General features: G+C 40.0%; 1 pseudogene; it reads left to right on the top strand.

The window, feature by feature from the left end:
* LOC136532662 (ABC transporter A family member 8-like) lies at window positions 1–12,302 on the top strand (annotated as a pseudogene).
* Window positions 12,303–13,077: the final 775 nt, after the last annotated feature.

Below are 13,077 nucleotides of genomic sequence, written 5' to 3'. Positions count from 1 at the left end.
ATGGCGTTTGTGATGGCCATTGGCTCTGTCGCTGTTGCTGCGTGTGAGAGGCCTCTTGACTTCCCTAACCCCTATGGTTACGATTCCAAGATATATGTGTTTATGTTTGTGTTTTCATTTTATACTATGTTTTTTTTGTCACTGTTGCAGACTGCGAGTAGAGTCTTACCGCCTGTGACCGGAAGGTCCCGGGTTAGAGTCACAGTTTTCCCGCATTGCACAGACGAGGGTAAGGCTTGCCACTAACACCCTTCCCCAGACCCCGCACTAGGTACGCCCCTTTTTGTTGCAGACTGCGAGTCCCCAAACCCACCAGGACGTCCTTCTTTTGGAGGATGGTGCCCTCCCACGCGGAGATGATATCTTATGTGAATGTGTGAACGAGAGAGGTGAACTCAGACAAAGTTAGCTGATGGAATGTGTGGGTGACATTTTTTAGAAGGTGCGTATGCATATCATGATTCAAGCTTTACGATCTTTGACCAATAATTAGGCTAACATTTTTAACTATTATAATACAAATTTGATATTTTTTAGATTTATAATCAAATTCATTATTCAATAACTATAAGTTGATAATTATAAATAATATAATACAACAGGAATAAATAATTAAAGTGAAATTTGAGAGAATTACGTCTTATAAACTGGATCGAAGGTACATAAGTAGTTTTTAGATAATGACACAACAAGTTATATATTTGCTAGTTTTAAACTATTGTTCCACTGTTGCCTCCGCCTAGCTCTAGGGCTTCTCTCCTACTTCCGCTCTGGTGATCTGCTGGTGGTATGGAGGGAGACCCATCTCTCTTTTTTTTTTGTAGTTTTCATATCTAGTTTGCTTAGGGCTTAGTACAAATTAATTTATCGACGTTCACTCTGGCTTCGGTGTTCAACAAGGCTGTGCTCATCAAAAAACAACTATGGAAGAAGACTATGGACGAATCTGGATAGAACCTATTGTACCATTTTAATTTCAGATTTTTTCATATGTAATATGTGGATGTAATGTGCCAAGTTTTAATATAATTCCACCAGTAGCCTACTCTCCCCGTGGGGAGGATAAATATAAAATCAAGAAGAAGAATAAATAATAAAGAAAGAGAAAAAAAAGTAAGAAATAAGAAAAAAAAAGAGGAAATTGTAACAGAAATGAGCGACGAACGGCCCAGAAGGCCCGTGCGGGAGCGCTCCCTTGGGCCGAACAAGTCCGAACTGGGCTACAGCCGCCCGCCGCATCCTTTCACTTCACGACGCGTGCGCGCTCTCTCCCTTCTCTCTCGCCGCCACCCGCCGCCGCCGCCGCCGCCGCCCTACGCCAGTTGCCGAGGTCCTTCGTAGGTCTCTTTGCCGGCGTCGAGCACCAGGTATTCCCACTCCTTCTCTTCCTTTCCGCGAAACTCTCCCAAACCCTAAGGTGTTCCCACTCCTTCTCTTCCTTTCCGCGAAACTCTCCCAAACCCTAACTTAATTTGTGGTTCCGCCCCTGGTACGTTTGATTAGTACCATACGGGCGAATTAATTAGAAATAGATGAGTTTATTAAGCGAAATCCGCCCCGCTCCATTGCCTCCACGGGCAGATACACGGCTGTCAGCTGCGAAAGATGCCTCAGTGCACAAAAAAAAGAGGCCACCGAGCCCAGCCGTTGACCCTTGCACCAGAACGAAAATATGTGTGTGCTTGGGCACGGACGAACAATATGCAGTGAAAAGATCTTCTCCGAGAGTGAGATGCACAGCCGTAAAAAAAATAAAAATAGATAAAAAAAGCGCCCAGTGAAATAGGGCGCGAATTGTATCTCCCGTGGTGGCGTGTGCTAGACATTAGCACGCCGAGCTCTTTTTGCTTTTGTACTTTGTGTTTAATGCCAGACAAAATTCAATATGATATTTAAAATCCAAGAGTCAGTTGCACCTAGAACTGCCTCTATTACCCACAGACCACATAAAAGGTTGTTGCCACATGATCTGAATTTTTGCCATAATGTTTCCCGTTCCCCAATAAATTTATTCTTACGGATTTGTAGTTCTATACATTTAGCGTTCTGTATGTTCATAGGTCTTTTTCAAAATCAATTACAGTTGATAACAATGAAAAATACCACTTCAGTCAGCTGCACCCATATCATTGCATTGCATTGCTGATTGTCTTGTCTGCAAAAGGTTCCAGCCAGCTTTGGCAGTGCAGGGGCTGCCAAACTAGTCACTAAAGTCGTTGCAGTACTGGACATATTATAGTAGCTGTCCGCTATCCTTCCCTTTTCATTAAGGAAAAACATGATCGTTGATTCATTTGTGTTCTCTGTTTTTTCCGGAAGAGCTGGTAATGTGGCTTCCAGGGAAAACAGAATTTTAGTGAAGGGTAAATGTGGAAGAACAAAAAAAACATCTATCTTTCACTTTATTTACCTCGTATGAATCATACTTTCATGTCCAGATCCATCTTTTTGATGAGAATATGAGATAGATTATGGAACAATCAGTTTACCACAACATTTGAATTAGTTTGAGTATTATTGTGTTTTACTAACTAATTTGCATGCAGTATGTGCTGCAAGGGACTTTTATGTTTTATTAAAGATGACTATTGCAGATATGCCTTTCCAACAATACTAGAAACACAGACACACCGGCATATCATGTCGGAATGGTATATGGGTAGGGAGCTATCTAGTCATGGGTGTGCAGGAGGCTGGCATCCTTTCCCATTGGTGTAGTGCAGTCCCCTAGACTCGAGATATATACTGATGCCCTAGTATGTAGCCTGTTTATGGGCGACTATATGTACATATGCATGTGAGCGCAGATCATCTCAGCAGAAGTAAATCATTTCATAGGACCACCCACTGAAGATTGGCTGAAGGAATGGTACCTCCCGACGTCTGAGATGCATCTGTAGCTATTAAGCTATATAAAGAAGAGCACTGGTAGCTCCAAGCTGCTGGTGATGGGTTGAACTGTGTCTACTGCATTGCCGTGGCTAGAGTCAGTTGTAGTGCTCAGCTGAGGAGCTATGATCCTTTATTTGCTTTCTGGGAGAGATAAATATGAACTTTTGTTGGGTGAAGAACATGTAGTGACTATAATGCTGAACTGTAAACTGCTTTAAACCCCTCATACTCTGGGGATGTTTATTCCATAGAACACTAAGGAAAAAAGATAATTCATGGGATAATATCTTGGTCTGTAGATTGTGCAGGAGCTCTCAGTTTTAGTTTACTGTAGAGCTGCTGATCAACCAACCTGCATATTAGTATGTATGACCAATATATATGGCAGAAGTTAGTTCGTGTAGACAGTTGTTTCCGTCCAATAGCGTGAATTGCAGATTAAGTTAATATCAATCTTTTGTGGTATACATAACATAATGGTTTATAAATAAAGAAAATGTATCGCAATAATGGGGACATGTACATCCTTGTCTTGCGTAAGATGTACTGTTGGACTTTGATGTTAATAACATTTTGCAGATCCCGCAAGTCAGGTAGCACCATGCCCTGTTCTCAGCGGCTGCAATGATTTTCTCTGTGACCAAATAGAATTTAGATTGTAAGAGCGGACAAGGCTATTCTATTTATAACCTCATGGGCAAAAAAATACATGTTCTGAACAAGATATCTAAATCATTTATATACCTCACTGCTTATTTCTCTATAGTCTGAAGTGGATCATTGTTCTCTCTCAAGCTCAGGGAGAAGGGGAGCAGCAAGGAGGTATTGTAAATTTGAGCTCCTAAACATGGATAGATTCTGGAATAAATTATCAAACACCCTTGACGTTCAAGACTTGCCAATGCAAATCATGTTATAGCCTTATAGGTGGTGTAAATTATGAGCCTTTATAAACCTGCTGTAGATAAATGCATATATAGAATGCTGTAACAAATGTTTGTGGGACTGGACTTTTTTTAGCTTAAAAATTCAGTCATGCTATTACTGAATTGGGCAACGAAATTAGTGAATTAATCTTGCATTGTGCGAGAACTTTCTGAGTATTCTATTAACGTAAACGTTACCTTTTTTTAAAACTGCTTGGCGTATAATGTTCCACTGTAGGGATGCAGAAGAAGCAAAAGCTAGAGCGTGCTTGGAGGGAGTCCATTTGGCAAATAAATTGCCGTTTTGGGTCACTTTGCCGAGTGTTGCACTCGGCAAAGGACCCCGTTGCCGAGTGCCATGGTCACAGCACTCGGCAAAGCTGGAAAAATGGGCGCTCGGAAAATCATTTTTCCAGCTTTGCCGAGTGCCATGACCATGGTACTCGGCAAAGATTTTTTTTTTAAAAAAATTCAAACTTTGCCGAGTGCCGGCCAGAGGGCACTCGGCAAAGAATTTTTTTTAAAAAAAATTCAAACTTTGCCGAGCGCCGGCTAGGGGGCACTCAGCAAAGAATTTTTAGAAAAAAAAACATCTTTGCCAAGGGCCGGATAGAGGGCACTCGGCAAAGAAATTTTTTTTAAAAAATAAAAAATCTTTGCCGAGTGCCTGCAGGGTTGGCACTCGGCAAAGCGACCGTCAACGGGGCCGGCGCCATGACGATCGCTTTTCTTTGCCGAGTGCCCGATGAAAGACACTCGGCAAAGAGGGCTTTGCCGATCAATTTTTTGCCGTGTGTTCTTTGCCGAGTGCCGCACTCCGCAAAGGCTTTGCCGAGTGCAATTTGGCCTTTGCCGCTCGGCAAAGAACCTGAATCCAGTAGTGTTTTTTAACAAAATATATGACTAGGACATTTAGGTTAAAGGAGGGAGTAATACTCTGTAATTTCTATTATATTATCTTGGGTAATGCGACCCAAGAGATGTTAATTCTGGCATACAAGTTTGGCTTAGGTGGATGGCATAATTACTGTATGGGTTAGAATATGTCCTCCGGTTCTTTGTCATGAATGATTTTTCATCCAAGTTATTTATTTGCTCCACATGTAAAGAAACGATTTCTTTTTGTTTCAGAAATGACCTGCACATCTCATTCTGTTACACATAAATGTTTATAATGGGAAGCTAATAAGAATACTCCTATAAGATACAAATTAGACTTTGGAAAGACCTGGTGAAATTATTATTAGATCCCCCTAACTGCTATTGTTAACTGAAAAAACCGAACAGAAGCAAGATGTACTCAAGCATTGTTTGAATGGCGAGAGAATTCAGTAGTCATGAACAATAAATTGTATAAAAGCTTTAGGAAAAGCAAGACCACGGAAAGGATAGAGAACAATAACGACATTATTTCAGGTTTTACCATCCCACTATCTATTCCTTTTCTGCTTGTAATTGATATCTGTAGACTCTAATTAATTGGTACATAACATATATTCTTTTGTTTACAGCATATGATCTCACAAGCTCAGACCTCAAGCACTACAACATGATTGTCTAATACAATCCTGAAAAATCAAACATGCTTCGGGTTGCGTGCTTAATAAATCTGGTAATGTTCATTTCTTAAATTGAAAGAGAATACCGGGTTATACATCTCCTACTACAAAATAATACTACCGTTTCCCCAACCCTTTAGTAGGTCATTTGTACATGCCTTCAGAAATAATCCAAAGTCCAAACATCAGTTAGTGCATTGCCTTTTTTGTTTATCATTTTGTCGTCTTACAGAGTTTCTAGCTATTGTACAGGCCTCAAATGCATACCTTCAGTTGAGGGGTAATGATACTAAGATGCGATTTGGGTTTGTTAAAGACATGCCTAGAGATGGTCATCCTATTAAGGCTCCAGATATGTCTTTTATAGTTGGGAAGCTGGTTTTTATACAGATTATAATGCTCCTTTTCCCGGTATGATCTTTTTTTTACTATAAACTAATGAAAGTTGAAACCCTTTTCTTTTGTAACATATAAAGTAACTATAATTACTTGGAGAAATATGCTACTATCCCAAAATAATCCATTCCAAATTGTAAGTTATTTTAGCTTTGCCCAACATCAAATTTCTCTAACTTTAACCAAATTTATAGAGAAATGCACATACATCTACAACATTAAACAAGATTCATTAGAACACCATGAAATGTATTTTGATAGTGTATTTATTTGAAATTGTATATGTGAATATAAACTTAGTCAAAGTTACAAAAAGTTTGACTTATGAAAAAACTAAAATGACTTACAAATTGAAATGGACAAAGACACGAAGTATGTGAAATAAGGGCATTGTAGCCCCCTCTATCAGCAGGCCAACACAACAAAACTATGACTCAATTTACTCTCCCTCAACAGTCCATGTCCACACCGCCATAAATAATCCTACAACTGGTTTCTAAACCCTATTCTACTGACATGGTCTGATTTTGACTAGATCAGACTTGTATCACCTGCCAAGTCACCGGCGCGACACCCTTCGGGCAGTGCCTGGCACGGCCCGGCTCGTTGCCCATATATACGTGTAAAGCAAGCCAAGCCAACCTATGCCCCACATCCTACAGGCCAAGCCCAGCTATTTCCATCTCCACTTCTCACATCTCCCCTCCCACACTAGTGTAATTGGCGCCGTTCTTCTTGTTGCATGTGCTACCTCTGCTATCGTAGCCTAGGCAATTGTCGCTCCCATGCCCCTTCCAACTAGATACAGATCTAATCTAATGTAGAGCATAACTGGTAAAAAGAGATCGATGCCAGCTAGGCACAACTTGGTGAACACCCAATAGTTGCGTAATGGGTATTCAGGAGGATGAGGATTGGCAGCGGTGGAGTAGACAAGTCAGCTTGGATGAGCATTGCGCACCAATGATGTGCTTAGAGAACGAAGATGTGGTGGGCTAGTGGCGGATCGCATGAAGTGCATGTGGTGGAAAGAGGACTGACTAAAGGAGATGAACTCTAGTTCGTTTTACTCTAATTTTTTGTTGTAAAATAGCACTTGAGTATTCATGAGAACTCCACTCCGAATACATATAAAGATATAAGTAAGTATACGTTGAATATGAACAAAGTCCCTTACACAATGGGGGAATACAAAAAGAGGAACACTAACAAACCAATATATTTCTCTAAAAATGACATACTAACATTGCAGGTCATCCTGAGCAGTTTAGTTTATGAGAAACAACAGAAGCTAAGGGCTATGATGAAAATGGACGGTTTAGGTGATATGGCATATTGGACTATATCCTATTGCTACTTCCTTCTTATATCATTACTTTATATCTTCTTACTGGTTACATTTGGTGCCATTGTTGGTAAGATGATACAACTCACAGTTTTATGAGAAAGGCTCCTTATAGCACAATAAATAAAATTAGCATGACTTTTAAGGTGTTGTGGTTGGACAAAATTGAAAAAAGACTACACTGACTTAATTTTCCTTTTATTTCTCTCGTTAATAATGGCTACTTTATTATTTCTACAAATTTTAATTAGTGTACCTTCCAAAGCCCACATCAGGAACCTTATGTGCACTTTTAATCATGTAAATCATTTTTCTTGCAGGTATAAATTTATTTGCAGTGAATAGCTACATGCTACAATTCCTAATCTTTTTTATCTACATGAATTTGCAAATTTCATTTGCTTTCCTTATGACAACATACTTTTCTAGTACCACAACTGCTAATGGTATGTTTCTACTTGAGTATTCATATTTTTTGTTCAGAAGATGGTTGCAGGAGCATTGTATCTACTCTTGTTAGTTATTACATGGATATGTTTTGTGCAGTAACAGGACATATTTATGTTATTGGGTCTGGCTTTATAGGAGAATATTTGTTCAGGCCTTTTGTCGAAGACACCTCTGTCTCAAGTCTGTGCCCAACTTTCGTCTTGTATATATTCTTATTATTGCTAAGTTTCAGAAACTTCTATTTCTTCTTATGCTTCAGGATGCTTGATTACGTTGATGGAGTTGTTCCCACCTATTTCTTTGTACCGCATAATCTATGAGCTCTCTCCACCTCCATCAGAGGGATTTTTTTCAGACTTCTCCGGTGTACACTTGGGAGACTTGAGCAATCCAAAAAAATGGAATTTTAGTCCTCCTAATCGTAATGGTACTTGAGTGGCCTATATTTCTTTTCTTGACATTATATTTGGATGAATTTTGTTGCCTCCGAAATGGAATTAGAAAGTTGCTGACAGCTTCTCACCCCGACGGGAGCTATCAGACCCTTCAGAAGCCATCCACACAACCTCAAGAATTTGAAGCTTCAATTGAAATTGACAGGACAGATATTTTGAGAGAGGTGCAACCCAAATATTTCTATCTATATGTGTTATGTTTTGTTGACCATAGGGCTTAGGAGAGGGACTGCATATACTGTTAAGTGTTAACCACGTCCACAACAGATGCAGCTGTGTGCCCGTAAGTCATCTAGGTATTAGATTTTGGAAGTTTTTGCCTCTTTCGTCATATGGTATTTTTGAGGGTATAATTAATCCATTTCATTATTTGCATTGGTGTCAAGTAATTCCTTATATATAAAGAAATACAATCTATCAATAAAAACACTAGCAAGAGCATGAATGGTTATTTTAATCCCTCTAGTAGTCATAGACACATAACAATATGAATTTTGTGTTATGCTTAACTTGATCTTTTAACATTGACTCCCCCTCCCCAACATATACACACAACCAAACTTGGATGCTGTACATAGTGTGATATTATTTAAACTAAATTTAGGTACCGATGGTATTGTCTGAAATTAATTTTGCATGAATGTCTTTTCTTCACTAAATTTGTTACATTATGATGCAGCTTTCCCACTTTCTTTTCAGAGAGAGATAGTTGATAGATTCTTGCAACAACCAGATACCAGTTATTCAGTCATAATCGATAACATTAGGAAAGTGTACCCTCCAAAAGATGGAAATGCAGAGGTAGTTGCTGTCAAAGGCTTCTCACTTTCTATCCAACGCGGACAAGGTTTTGGACTTGGTTCAAATGGTACTGGAAAAACCTCTCTCATTAGCATGGTATGTATTTCTTTTGCCTTTTATTGACCTTGGGAAGTAGCTTGTTAAATAGAAGTGATTTTTTATTGCTACTTCACACATTACCAACTTTTGTTAACCTAACAACAGCTGACTGGATTTACTAAACCTACATCTGGCACGACTTATATTGATGGAATGGACATACGAACGGACATGAGCGAGATTTATACAAGAATAGGTGTTTGTCCACAATTCAAGTAATTGCAGCTCTTCACACACTATTCTCCTATTTTTCCCCAAAATGTTAGAAAATCCCTTACAAGATTCAAAACTATATATTGTCTTACGGTAATATGGTCTAGTGTGGAATGTTTTTGACTTGTGATCACTACTTCTTTTATATTCTCCATGTAGCTTACTATGGGAAACACCGACTGGCCGTGAGCATTTGATGTTCTATGGCAGACTAAAGAGATTGAACGGTGCTGCATTAATTGAGGTACTACCTGTATACAGGGTACCCTCTACTATTTTATTTTGGTATTGTTTCCATGAGTCAAATATACTTCCATTTCCAAGAGTCAGATATACTCTATTTCCAAGCTGAAGCACCATGCAAATAGTTTACATGCATTATCAACTTTATTTGAATATGTATGCTATTTTTATATTTTTTAGAACGTGCTATGCACGTGTTTCATTAAGAGGAGATGTGACCCATAGAAGTACAATACAAAATAGATATGATACAGACCAGCATGCGAAGTGCCTAGGAAGACATAAAACAAAGAGAAAGAGAAAGAGAGAGAGAGAGAGAGAAAGAAAAACAGACCCAAACCACACAAGGGCTCAAGCTACACTTGAAACTACCTCTCCTAAAACTGCTATACAACAGACAAACAGATTAACGTGGCTTGCAACCAGCAACCTGCATCCTGACCTCTTTAATATCTTTGTCCAATTGTTTCCATGAGTCAAATATACTTCCATTTCCAAGAGTCAGATATACTCTATTTCCAAGCTGAAGCACCATGCAAATAGTTTACATGCATTATCAACTTTATTTGAATATGTATGCTATTTTTATATTTTTTAGAACGTGCTATGCACGTGTTTCATTAAGAGGAGATGTGACCCATAGAAGTACAATACAAAATAGATATGATACAGACCAGCATGCGAAGTGCCTAGGAAGACATAAAACAAAGAGAAAGAGAAAGAGAGAGAGAGAGAGAGAAAGAAAAACAGACCCAAACCACACAAGGGCTCAAGCTACACTTGAAACTACCTCTCCTAAAACTGCTATACAACAGACAAACAGATTAACGTGGCTTGCAACCAGCAACCTGCATCCTGACCTCTTTAATATCTTTGTCCAATTGCACTGACTAAAGCAATTGTCCTCTAAACACCTGAGCATTGCGTTTCTTCCCGATCCTCCAAGAGATTAGGATTACTAAGGAATCATTGAGAGTTTAGAAACCATCACTGATAACTTTATCATAGAGGGTTTTGAAAACATCGATGTAATCATCTTAAAAATTAATAAATTTCTTCCTTTATCAAAAAAAGGGTTACCATAGACACAAATTATAGTTTCTTCAAAAGCCGCCGGTAATGCAGCCTAAGAATATCTTGTGTGATGACCCTATTAATGAGTCAGTGATCTGTTTTGAGCTGACCCACAATTTGAAAACTCCAAATTCAAAATGCAAGGTGTTGCTGTCATACATCTGCATATTTGTAACTTCATCATATATCCATAGTTTATAAATGGAAGTTCAAATTGCTCTCTCTTTATCTGAATGAAAAGAGATAGAAGAAGTTCTCATATTCTGGATGGAAACCAAACTAATTGTCCTGGCGTGTATGTAAGTAGGTACTCCCTCCATTATATTCTAGATTATAGAATGCCTTAGCTTTTCTACATACACGGCTGTTGATATGTACGTAGGTATACACTGTGCCTAGATACACAATAAAAACAATGTATCTAGAAAACCAAAATGTTTTATAATTTGAAACGCAGGGAGTAACAACTAGGAAGTAGTCAATGGCTCAAAGCTTTCTATTTCTTTCTCCAGGCTGCAGAACAATCTCTAAAAGCACTACAGATATTTGATGGTGGTGTTGCTGATACTCTGGTTTCACAATACAGCAGTGGCATGAAACGTCGTCTCAGCGTTGCTATATCCCTAATCGGCGACCCTAAGGTTAAACTTGTTCTGTGCAGCAGTTATCCATGATCAGTGAAATAGACAGTATTTCTTTAGGAGACAGAACAGTATGTATTTTACCCATTTGGTTAAAGGTTATTATAGGTATATTATTTGGAGCATGCATTTTGTAGGTGGTTTACTTGGACGAACCAAGTACAGGATTGGATCCAGCATCAAGGAGTGCCTTATGGAACGCTCTGAAGTTTGCCAAAAGGACAAAGCCATAATCCTCTCAAGTAAGATTAATTTTCCACACTTGTATTTTCAGACACTAACACACTTCCATATCTGCTACTAATCACAACAGTTTAACTGAGCTTGAAATCATGCATGGAATGTCTTCTTCAACCTTTCAGCGCATTCGTGGAAGAGGCCGAGGCTCTATGCGACCGGATAGGAATAGCCGCGTATGGACGTCTCCGGTGCACCGGAACCTCCAAAGAGCTACACATCACTTGCGCCTCCCAGCTGACTCTGTTTTCACTTTTCAGAACCAACATTGTAATTGCATGTATGTTCGTTTCTCGCAGTTGAAGGCGAAGTACGGAGGCACGTTCGTGTTCACGGTGACGGCGGCGGCGAGCGAAGACGAGGCGGTGGAGCGGCTGGTCCGGTCCATCTCCCCCGCCGCCAAGCGAACGTACCACATCGTCGGGACGCAGAAGTTCGAGCTGCCCAAGCAGGGGGTGAGGATCGCCGAGGTCTTCCGCGCCGTGGAGCAGGCCAAGCGCTCGCTCAACATCGCTGCCTGGGGCCTGGTCGACACCACGCTGGAGGACGTCTTCATCAAGGTCAATTGCTGAGGAGATCGAGTGCATGAGAAGTGCATGCGCTGCGCGGAGCCGGCCGGGATCGCTCTGAGATCCATTCAGGATTTGGGTTGGACTTGGTCGGCGCCGTGGTGATGCAACGCTTGCGCCGGCCACCCAACTGTGCTTGGGCACATTCGGTTGCTCGATCTGTTCGTTGGTGCAGAGCGAGGAGGCAACGACGCAAGCGGCGTAGGGTACAGCGACAGCGTTCCTGCCATGGGATCGCCACCAAAAGCGTGCAGCGGCTTGCGGATACGCTTCTGCAACCCAACTGAAGACTGCTTTTCCTTTTTTTTAACGCAAAATTGTTTTTCCTTCCATCTGTATGATATATATATACTAACAACTTTAGAATTGATAATAATAATGTATCCCTGATATATTAGGTCAGTTTGATCTCCTGTGATTAAGGATTTCTTAGTTTTTTGGGCTTCCGGCAATTAAGGATGGACAAGTTTTTGTTTTCTCTATCTACGCCACTGAAGCTGGGATGCATGTATATTGTTTTTTTTTAATTAGGAACGCAAGTATACTTATGTATGTATATGTTTATAGAAACTGATCAAACCTGGCCCATTTCGTATAAAATTACACCTTTTTGCCACATTTCAACATTTTTGTCGAGGGAACACATTTCAACTTCCATATCTTGTTCCGATCACTAGGCCATCAAACACAAGTGTACACCGCGTGCACACATAAAAGAACCACCAAAAATTAGTGCAGAACGAGGCAAATACATTGCAAATTTAGGAGGAAAGAAATTTAGTGGACAAAGGTTTAGTCACTTAAAGTTTAGTTAGGTGATGCATGGATACCATCTAAACTTTAGGTGACTCATACCTGAATAGACTACACTAAGATATGAAAGGGCAGGTGGAAGAGTATTATTTACATATTTCTCGCGTTCTATGTTAGTTTTTTTTTTTTGAAGGGCAGGCCTGGTGCAGTGGTGAGAGCTGTCTCACTGAGTCACCAGGTCGCGGATTCGAAGCAGACTCTCCGCAGATTTTGCGGAGGGATGGCTTGCCTCGGTTTTTTCCTTCCCCAGACCCCACTCATGTGGAAGCCTCCGGCACTGGGTCTGCCCTTTTCTGTGTTAGTTTTTAAGTTCGGTTTAACTCATTTTTGCTAGCACAATTAGTTAGAGTTGAACTTAATTTTA

This window comes from Miscanthus floridulus, unplaced genomic scaffold, assembly GCF_019320115.1.
Source record: "Miscanthus floridulus cultivar M001 unplaced genomic scaffold, ASM1932011v1 fs_684_1_2, whole genome shotgun sequence".
Taxonomy (NCBI): domain Eukaryota; kingdom Viridiplantae; phylum Streptophyta; class Magnoliopsida; order Poales; family Poaceae; genus Miscanthus; species Miscanthus floridulus.
The sequence above is the reverse complement of the archived record's forward strand: the minus strand, read 5'-3'. Positions and strand labels throughout refer to the sequence as shown.